The sequence below is a fragment of the Hippopotamus amphibius genome, chromosome 11 (genome assembly GCF_030028045.1).
Source record: "Hippopotamus amphibius kiboko isolate mHipAmp2 chromosome 11, mHipAmp2.hap2, whole genome shotgun sequence".
NCBI classification, from domain to species: domain Eukaryota; kingdom Metazoa; phylum Chordata; class Mammalia; order Artiodactyla; family Hippopotamidae; genus Hippopotamus; species Hippopotamus amphibius.
In genome coordinates, this window is record NC_080196.1 from 90,147,554 (window position 1) to 90,157,837 (window position 10,284).

At 43.4% G+C, this 10,284-nt stretch overlaps 1 pseudogene; it reads left to right on the plus strand.

Annotated features, from left to right (window-relative positions):
- Window positions 1-5,353: 5,353 nt before the first annotated feature.
- Window positions 5,354-9,976, plus strand: LOC130830928 (ubiquitin-40S ribosomal protein S27a-like; annotated as a pseudogene).
- Window positions 9,977-10,284: the final 308 nt, after the last annotated feature.

Consider the following 10,284-nt stretch of genomic DNA (forward strand, 5'->3'; position numbering starts at 1 on the left):
GCTCCTGGTCATACTGGGCTACGAAATTAGCCTTCACTGTTTTTGGATTTTTTTTCCCCTATTTTTTTTTTTTTTTTTTGGCACACGGGCTTAGTTGCTCCGCGGCATGTGGGATCTTCCTGGAGCAGGGATCGAACCCATGTCCTCTGCATTGTCAGGCGGATTCTTAACCACTGCCCCACCTAGGAAGCCCTCCCCTATTTTTATCTTTCCCATTACTTTCCCATGACTTTGGTACTGAATTCTGCATAATAAGTGCCAGTTAGCATCTTAGCGACGAGACACCCTGTTAATAGTGAATCAGAACTGGGCAGCCTGCAGAAGGGGTGATGTTTTGTCTGTAGTAGAGCAAAGAGTCATAGGTGACCACACACGCTGTTCCTGGCACGTCCTGGGACCCATCAAAGAAGCCCGGCCCCATGAGTGACGGCCAAGATATTTCCACCGTGAGGACCTAGGGGAGCTGACGGGACCCTCCACCCAGTTTCTGGATCAAATATACTTTTCTGCCATTACTAGCTGCAAGGCTTTAGGAAAGCTGTTTCTGTAGTCTGTCTGCCTTCCCCATACAACAAACACTGAATTAACAACGTCTTGTGTGTGCCAGACCCAGTGTGAGGCTCAAGGAACAAAGCCTTCACCACGGGGTTGCTGGGACGGCGGCGCGGGCACACCGGACACACCGCCAGCACAAGTGCTATGTAAACTAACTGGTATACAGATGCTAATCACCATGGATCTGGAGACAGGATCCACCCAACCAGCTAATTTTGCCTAACCTTCCAAGCCTAGGAAATGAATTTTGACAGAGATAAGTGTCCAAGGGATAGGATAATGAAGGAAGCCACTCTTTCTAGTGTCTAGGACTTTGTGTGGGTTTTACTAACACCAGCTGGGATGCTGTCAAAGAAGTAAGGCTAGCATCAGAATTTAAAAACAAACTAATAAGCCCGGGAAATCTTTTTTCTTAGAGTGAGAGGGGGTAAGTGAGAACACAAGAAGAAGTGTTTCTAGGTCTTTGCTAGCATTACTGTGAGTCATGAATATTTTCCTATCTCCTAGAAATAACTTCGCTGGTGGTTATGACAAGGAAGGAGGAAGTGTGATGGGGTCCACTTTTCTGAGGAAGGAGATACCCAGTGCAGGTTTCATCCCACATGTCTCATACACATTTATCTTGCAGGCTTTCAAGGTCGATGGAACATGATATTATTTAGCACTGCACATGTCTCGTACACCCATAAGAGAAGATAAGGAAAACTGCAGTAAAACGTGGTGAGAGCCGGGAGGGATTTTAAAGGTTACACGGCTCAGAGAGTCCTCCTCTCCAGTTCAAACCCCAGAGCCTGTCATCCATGGTCAAGTTTGCATAATATATGTTTTCTCAAATGCTAAATTATTGGGTATTTTTAGTTTGCTTTTTCTGTTTTATTGATTTTTGAATAGGTAATATATGCACAGTGGTACATAACTCAAAGAGGACAAAAGGGCATGAAGAGAACAGTAAGGCTTCCTTCCACCCAGGCCCCTGGCCACCCACTTCTCTCTCAGGAGGCGGCCCCATTGCAGCTAAACAGGCAGAAAGTGAGTCAAGTGAAAAGGCTCTTCTCGGCTTTGACAACAGTCTCACACAGCCACCTGCCTTGCTGACACCTCCCCTTGGATGTCTCAAAGGCACGTTGAGCTGATTATGTCCCAAATAGGGCATCTTCCTCCCAGAATCTGCTTCTCCTCCAGACCTCCGCCCTCAGAAAACTCACCAGCTTCCATCCAGTGGTGGGAATGGAAACAGAGGACCAGCCCAGAGAGCATCCTCTTTCTTCATCCCGCATCCAAACCAGCCTCAACGTGCTGTCAGTTTTACCTTTGAGGTGCCTCTCAGCCCTTCTGCTCTTCTCTAGGTCTCCCCACCGCAGCCAGCAGCACACGAGCCATCAGCATCTCCCTGGTGACTGATGCACACATTGTTTTCTTCACTTCCGCTCCAGCCTCGCTCGGACCCACCAACCCCCTCTCCTGAGGCTGGTCTCCGTGCCGGCCTGACTGCACCACCACCCAACAGTCTTCCTATAACCCTTGAAACAAAGTCCCCTCCTTGACCTACAAGCCCTGAGTGGCCTGGCACCCCCCTCCCTCCCCTCGCTGTCACCTCAGGATCGTCCATCCACCCCAGGGCCTGGGCAAGTGCTGTCTCTCAACCTGCAATGCTCCTCTCCCCTCTCTCCTCCAGGCTCTCAATCTTTGAGTTAGGTCACCCGGCCCCTATTGTTACGCACCCTCACAGCCTCATGCATCTCTTTGTGGTAGCATTTACCACACTGGAAATTTTACATTTAATTCTGATTCCTTGATTAATGTCTGTGCCCCCACCTAACTTCTTGAGGGCAGGAACCCCATATTACAGCACATCAAGCACCGCGACTGGCATAGAGCAAGCACTCAACCAATATTGGCTGAACACATGACTGTTTGACCAATAATGAAAGAATAATCATTTCTTTTGAGATGATGTCCTTCCTAGTTTGAGGAAGCTACATGCCCTATCTTTTATAAAATGGTGGTGATAATAGACAGTGTTTACTTAAAGACTTACTTAGGGAAATTAAATGTTGGCAATTGAATCGAGGGTCCCTCAACTCAAAACTGACAAATTACTGCTTAAAGCCCAAGGATAGACTCTTAGATGGAGAGACCCTGGAGAAGTCTAAATACCTTCCCGAGGACTAAGTTGCCCCAAAGTTAAAGGGTCATAGTTAAAACTCTCAATTACTCCCGATTCTGTGTCCGTCCCTCCTTCCCTCCCTTTCCTGTCTGAGGGTCATCACATGCATTCTCTCAGCCAGAGCTCCACGAAGATGGAGGGAAGGTTCCCTAAAATCGCCCACCTGGTTAGTAGCACTTTCAGGTCCAGAACTCACCTATCCCTCTGTCGACATGTCTCTACACTTGGCAATGCACAGTTGTCCCAAATGTCTACATGACAACATAGCAAATGCACAGGTAAAAAAGAAACAGAAAAAAGGAGTCCAGCTCCCTCTGACTGGCAGACCCTGGCTGTTTGTACAAAGTAGGTGCCGTGCGAGTGAATGAATGAACGAATGAATGCATGGCCATCCTTCTGGGACTACCTTCTTCCCTACCTTCTTCTGGGACTCAGGATCTGATCCCTACAGTCACGATCATGTTTCACAGTCCCTAGAGACCCATCACCAGCTGTACCACGGGCTGGGCAAGCAGGGACCGTTCCTCGGCTCTCCTGCATCCCAACTCTGGGCCAAGCATCACTCAACATTGTTGCTCCCGTGGGGAATTTGCATTCTAGGAAGAAACAGAGAAGAACTAAGTAAACCAATACATAAAAAACATGATTTCACACAGTTATAAGAGCTTTGGAAAACATGAAGTAAAGTGAGGGACGAGGGTTAGTGTGGGCTGAGAATGGCTGTATCAGGTCTGCGATCAGGGAAGGTCTGTCTGGGGAGGAGCAAAGATCATGTAAGACCCTTCCAGGAAAGGGAGACAGCCAGGGCCTGGACCCTGAGACAGGTGAGCTGGCAAGTTAGAGGAAGAGCTGGGAGGCAGCGTGGCTGGCTCGGTGACAGCATGGGGAGAGTGATCAAAATTGCAGAAAGAGATCTCCTTGTGGGGGCAGGGGCTAGATCATGTAGAGCCCCCCAGGTGTTCATGCTTGTTGGATGAATGGATGTGCCGGCAAACCCAGGATAACGGAGACAATTATGGTATCAAGGGAAGCACGAAGCACCCCAGCAACGGAGTCAGAAACACAGTGTTCAGACAGCGACTGTCACCATTAGCTGTATCACCTAAGACCATGATTTCCCCATGGGTAAATGGGGATAATAATAATACTTACCAACGCAGAGCTGTCTTGAGATTAAGTGAGATGATGTAATATACAATGGAATACTACTCAGCCATAAAAAAGAATGAAATAATGCCATTTGCAGCAACACGGATGGACCTAGATATCATTCTAAGTGGAGTAAGTCAGACAGAGAAAGGCAAATATCATATGATATCACTTATATGTGGACTCTAAATAAATGATACAAATGAATGTATTTACAAAACAGAAACAGACTCACAGACTTAGAGAAGAGACTTATGGTTACCAAAGGGGAAAGGTGGGGGGAGGGGAATAAATTAGGTGGTTGGGATTAACATATGCACACTACTATATACAAAATAGATAATCAACAAGGACCTACTGTGTAAGCACAGGGAACTCTACCCAAAACTCTGTAATTACCTATAAGGGAAAATAATCTGAAAAAGAATATATATGTACATTATATATATATTCTTTTATATATAAAAGTATCTGAAAAAACATATATATATGACTGAATCACTTGTCTGTACACCCGAAATTAACACAACATTGTAAATCAATTATACTCCAATGTAAAATAAAAATAAAAAATATAAGATGATGTATGTCAAAGAATATTGTAGAGACGAAGCTACAGAATCATGATGTAAGAAGAAACCCCAATCAGGCATTCCTGAATCCAGTACAGAATAATTTTGTGGTATCCAGGCCCTAAGAGTGTCCACTTACACGGGCTGGTTGACCAGTAAATCTTCCATTTGTGGAATCACTGGTGAAGTCATTTGTGCAGTAAATTTGTTATCATGTCATAGCAATACACACACACACACACACACACACACACACACAGATATATAGCTCATGTCCATAGCTCTCTTTCTCCTAAGCAGGAGTATATTAAGTACAATTTGTTGATGAAGATGCTGAGGAAACTCTCTGACACCAAGATTACCTGAAATTGATCATTTGTTTAACATTACACAAACTCACAAATCTTACTATTGAAAAAACAAAAGAAAAACTGCCCAAAGAGGCCTAGGAAAGCAGATATAAGCTCACTGGTAAACACCCCCGGATCCTAAACCGTGAGCTGGGTTCTGGCCTTTCTAGAAGAGCCCCATGTTCCTCGCAGGCGCTTTTGCACCTAACAGATCTTGAGAAAAGAGAGGGTGGCCGCAGGCAACAAGTGGGGCTAGAGGTCCCCATCTCCCCTTATAGTCTTCCCCGCGATGAGGAGGGGGCCTTCTCCTGGCACATCAGCCACCTGGGCAACAGCCCTCCCTCCGAGTGGCTCCCCAAGGCCTGTGTCTCTCTCATTCCCAGCCCTGCTGTCCCTTTTCCCAGACCCTGGGCTTCAGGGAACACCAGTTCTGCCTTCGGGGAGCCACTGTGGATTCAGACCAGGGAAGAGGCTGCAACAATTGCCTGTGTGATCCAAATAGACTTCTGCTGGTTCTCTGTCAAGTGAGAGACATTTAACAGGCACCTACATCCATCAGGATGCCAGAGGAGGGAGGCACACCCATTCCATTTCTCACCTATCCCCCTCCACACCCCACCCTTAACCCCATCCAGCTGTCTCCCAGCATCTCCTGCTGGCTTGAGACAGATATAGAAGTAGAGGAGGAGCAGAGTAAATTCCACCCAGCTAGGAAAATACAGGTCCCAGGAGGCTCTGAACAAATGTGAGTTCCCTTCCTTCTTCTCTCCAGCTAGTGGACAGGGGCACCCAAGGGGTATTTTCATCTTCCAAGAGAATACCCTCCAATAATCCAGGGTGTCACTGTCCTCTCTGCCTCTACACAGACGTCCAGCCCAACACTCAATCCCTCATGGAATATTCTTGACACTTTAAAGGATCTGGCTGGCATGAAAGCCAGTGTGGCTGCATTCTTTAATTAATATTTATTGAGTGTCCCTATTAGGTGCCTGGCAAGCACGATGTGTTATGTGTGGCTAAGATATCTATTCCCTCTCCTCTCCAAGAAAGTACATTCCTGGACAACCCAGGAACACTGACATGCTGAGTAAAGGAACAGCATACTCCAGCAATAGCAAGAGTGAGTTGGGAGTTAGTGAGAGGACAGAGGCAGTACACAGGGATCGGTCGATGGGGGCCTGAGTCCCAAACCGGCTGTGCAAGTTCCAACAGGTAGCATCACTTTTTTGAACTTGTGTCTACCCAAATGTGATTGATAATATTACCCTGCCTGCCTTCTGGGGCTGAGGATGTTGTAGAAACCAGGTGAGATCACATATGAGACACCCTTTGAAAAGTTTAACACACCATACGAATGCCAGATGTTTCCTCCCAAATAAAATCTTTGGTGCCTTTCTTGGTAGGCACAAAAATTGAATGAGATGTAAAAGAATGGAACTCTGGGAGGTCAAAACCTGAGAAATGCCATATGGCATGAGTTGAGATTCCGAGGCTCTGATCCAAACTGTGGACGAGCTCCTTTACCTTTGATAAATACTAAATACATTCATCTCCAGCTATATGTATGTGTATGTGTATCACACACACACACACACACAAACACTAGGAAGGAAGGGAGTGTTTTGAGGGTCCCTTTGCAATAACTTGGGGCTGTATATCTGCAAATGGGGAAAACCCTATGCAGGCATGATATGAATAAATTAGACCATGGTTACTATAATACAGTGTTAAGTGCATAAACTTCAGAATTTTAGTTTCATGCATTCCTGGAATAAATAGGTACGAACTTTCTGGAGAGTAGTAGACAATTTGATCAAGACAAAATGTTCCTCTGGATAAACAAAATGTGCTATATACAATGGAATATTATTCAGCCTTGAAAAGGAAGGAAATTCTGACACATGCTATAACATGGATGAATCTTGAAGACATGGGAAGTGAGATAAAGTAGTCACAAAAGGACAGATACTGTATGATTTCACTTGGGCTGAGGGAGGGGGCATGGGGAGTTAGTGTTTAGTGGGTAAGGAGTTTCAATTTTGCAAGATGAAAAAAAGCTCTGGAGATGGATGGTGGTGATGGTTGCACAACAATGTGAAGGTACTTAATGCCACCAAACAGTACATTTAAAAAAGGTTTAAATCATAAATTTTATGTTATGTATATTTTACCACAAGTTTTAAAAAAAGTTTCCATTTCTGACCCAGTAATTCATCTAGGAATGTATTCAAAGGACATAATCAGAGAAGAGGGCAAAGATGTTTGTATAAGGGTGTTGATTTAAGTCTTACTTTGGAAAAACTGGAAGCAACCCAAAGGTGAAATAATAGTAGAATGAGTAAATAGATTATAAAATAACTGTGTTAGGAAACACCACGCCACCAATAAAAAGCTCACTTTTGAAGAATATATAATGACATGGCAAATCATCCATGAGAAACTGGATTCAAAACCATCTCCCAGAGTGATCTCAATCTTGGAATATGCATACCAGTATATGCACAAGGAAAGAAAGTCATAAGGGAACAAACCATTGGTTATCTCTGGGTGGCAGGGATTATACATTATATACAGGGATATATTATATTTTTATGTTCTTCATGTTTCCTAATGTTCTATGAGTATGTATTAATTACTTTCATATCAGAAAAAGGATGTCAATATTAAAAGGACTACAGAGCTTGCAGTTGGGTCTCCAGATTCCCTGTGGATCTGGGTACCCTCAGGAAGTGGGTGACACACTCGATGTTCATAGGGTATGCTTCCGAAAAGCTCTCCTGAGGGTGAATCAGATCCGTAATGTACATTGTCTGCAAAATACCCAGGGCACAATGGAGACACCTGTGATGAATATTTGTGATTAGGTAACTGAGGCCCTTATATTGCACTGGGGCATCTGTAGCAGTTTTGTTGAAACTTGAGGATATACACAGCAGTTGCCTAAAGATTATATGTCAGAAATTTGAGAGAAACATAAGGTCAGATATGTATTCATGTTTGAAGAGGATGTGGTTGACAAGTATGATTCACATGGGTTCAGCTAAAATGTCCAAAATACAGTCTTCATTATGTGTTAAATAAAGGTATTAGAAGTTGCCCAACTGAAAGGACAAAATATAATTGAAGAAAAGCTCCCATTTTCATTGCAAACCAAAAAAATAAAATACTTAGGGAAAGCATTCCAAAAATAATGCATGACCTTAATGAAGGCATTTTTCAAACACTAAAGAAGACTTGAATGAATGAAAAGACGTACCCTGTTCTTGGGCAGGAAGACTCAATGTGACAGAGATGTCAGTCCTCTTCAAATTAGTGTATAAGTTAACTTGATCCCAACAGAAATGTCAATAGGGTTTGAGCAAGGGATGTGCAGGAGAACTGGCCAAGTTGATAAACTAAGGAATTCAAGTGAAAAGCAAATGCTAGGTAAAATCTGAAAAAGAAGAGCTATAGGGAGTGGCCCAAACAAATATTAAAAAAACACTATAAAGCTTTAGGAATTAAAACAGTTTTTTACTGACATATGCATAGAGAGATCCATGCAACAGAATAGAGAGGTCAAAGATTGGTTTACATACATCTGTTTCCAAACAATCAAATTATGGCTTTGATAACTTTCCATATTATATGTCAATTTTCTGTTTTGTTAATTTCTTTGTTAATTTCTGGGTTCTGGGTTCTGTTAGCCTTTTTCCTTTGGACTTAACATGTGCTTTTTCCCCCTAATTGAAATAGATACTTAGATCCTTGATTTTTCAGCCTTCCTTCTTCTATAACATATGCATATAACCATACATTTCTTTCAGTGTAATTTTAGCTATAGCCCATAAATTTTGACATATTTTCACCATCATTCAGTTAAAAATATTTTCTACTTTCCATTTGACCCATAGGTTATTTTAGAAGCATGTTGGGACTTCCCTGGCGGTGCAGTGGTTAAGAATCCGCCTGCCAATGCAGGGGACATGGGTTTGATCCCTGGTCTGAGAAGCTCCCACATGCTGTGTAGCAACTAAGCCCGTGCGCCACAACTACTGATCCTGAGTGCCACAATTACTGAAGCCTAGAGCCCATGCTCCACAACAAGAGAAGCCACCACAATGAGAAGCCCACACACTGCAACGAAGAGTAGCCCCTGCCTGCCACAACTAGAGAAAGCTGGCACACAGCAACGAAGACCCAACATGGCCTAAATAAATAAATAAAAATAAATAAAAAACTATTAAAAAAAAAAGTGTGTTGCCTAGCTTCCAAACATTTGGGGGATTTTCTAGCCCTCTTTTTACATCTTAATTTCAGAGAATATACTCTGAATGATTTCCAATATAAATATGGAATTCAGCTAAATATAAATATGGTTCTACAAATCAGTTCAAAGAAAATGAATATCTAATAAATAACATTGGGACAACTCAGTGGGGACATGGAAAAAAAATATGGGTTATTCATTTAATATAGTAAAGGAAACTCCAGATGGACCAAAAATTTCAACATTAAAAACTAAAGCCATAATAACACTAGAAGAACACAAGAGGAAATTCTTTGAAAATTTCACAGTAGGGAAGGTCTTTCTAAATCCAACCTTAAAAGATTGATAAATTTAGCCAACATAAAAATACGCGGTGGGGCGGGGGTGCGCGCCAGGAAAGCCTAAGGGCCAGCGCGACACCCTTCCTTTCGGATCCACCACCTGTGGTAGAACTGCCACCAAGGTGCAGATTTGTGTGAAGACCCTGACAGGGAAGACCATCATTCTCGAGGTCAAACCCTCAGATACAATAGGAAATGTAAAGGCCAAGATCCAGGACAAGGAAGGAATTCCTCCTGACCAGCAAAGACTGATTTTTGCTGGCAAGCAACTGGAAGATGGATGCACCTGTGTGACTACAGCATCCAAAAGGAGTCCACTCTTCATCTTGGGTTGAGACTTCATGGTGGTGCTAAGAGAAGGAAAAGGAAGTCTTACACCCCTGCCAAGAAGAACAAGCATAAGAGAGAGAAGGTTAAACTGGCTGTCCTGAAGTACTATAAGGTGGATGAGAACGGCAAAATCAGTCGCCTTTGTTGGGAGTGTCCTTCAGATGAATGCAGTGCTGGTGCTTCTAGGGCCAGAGCCACTTTGACGACATTATTGTGGCAAATGTTGTCTGACCTATTGTTTCAACAAACCAGAAGACAAGTAATTGTATATTGGTTAATAAAAGACATGAACTAATGAACTAAAAAAATAAAAATAAAAAAAATAAAACCCCCAAACCCTCAAATCTTTGCTGGCCCAAACTACCATGAACTTGCTCTTACAGGTTAGGTGAGAGGGCATGTCCTGGGAGGAATGTGAGCAGAAGGTAAGCACTGGTAGAGTTTAGGACTCGGGAAGCTTTGTGGCCAATAACTGGGTCTTCAGTGGTAGGATGTATATAGATAGGGAGGTAGTGGGGGAAGTATTTCAAATCCTGGGAAATGAGGACAGGAAGGCATTCGGATTACCACA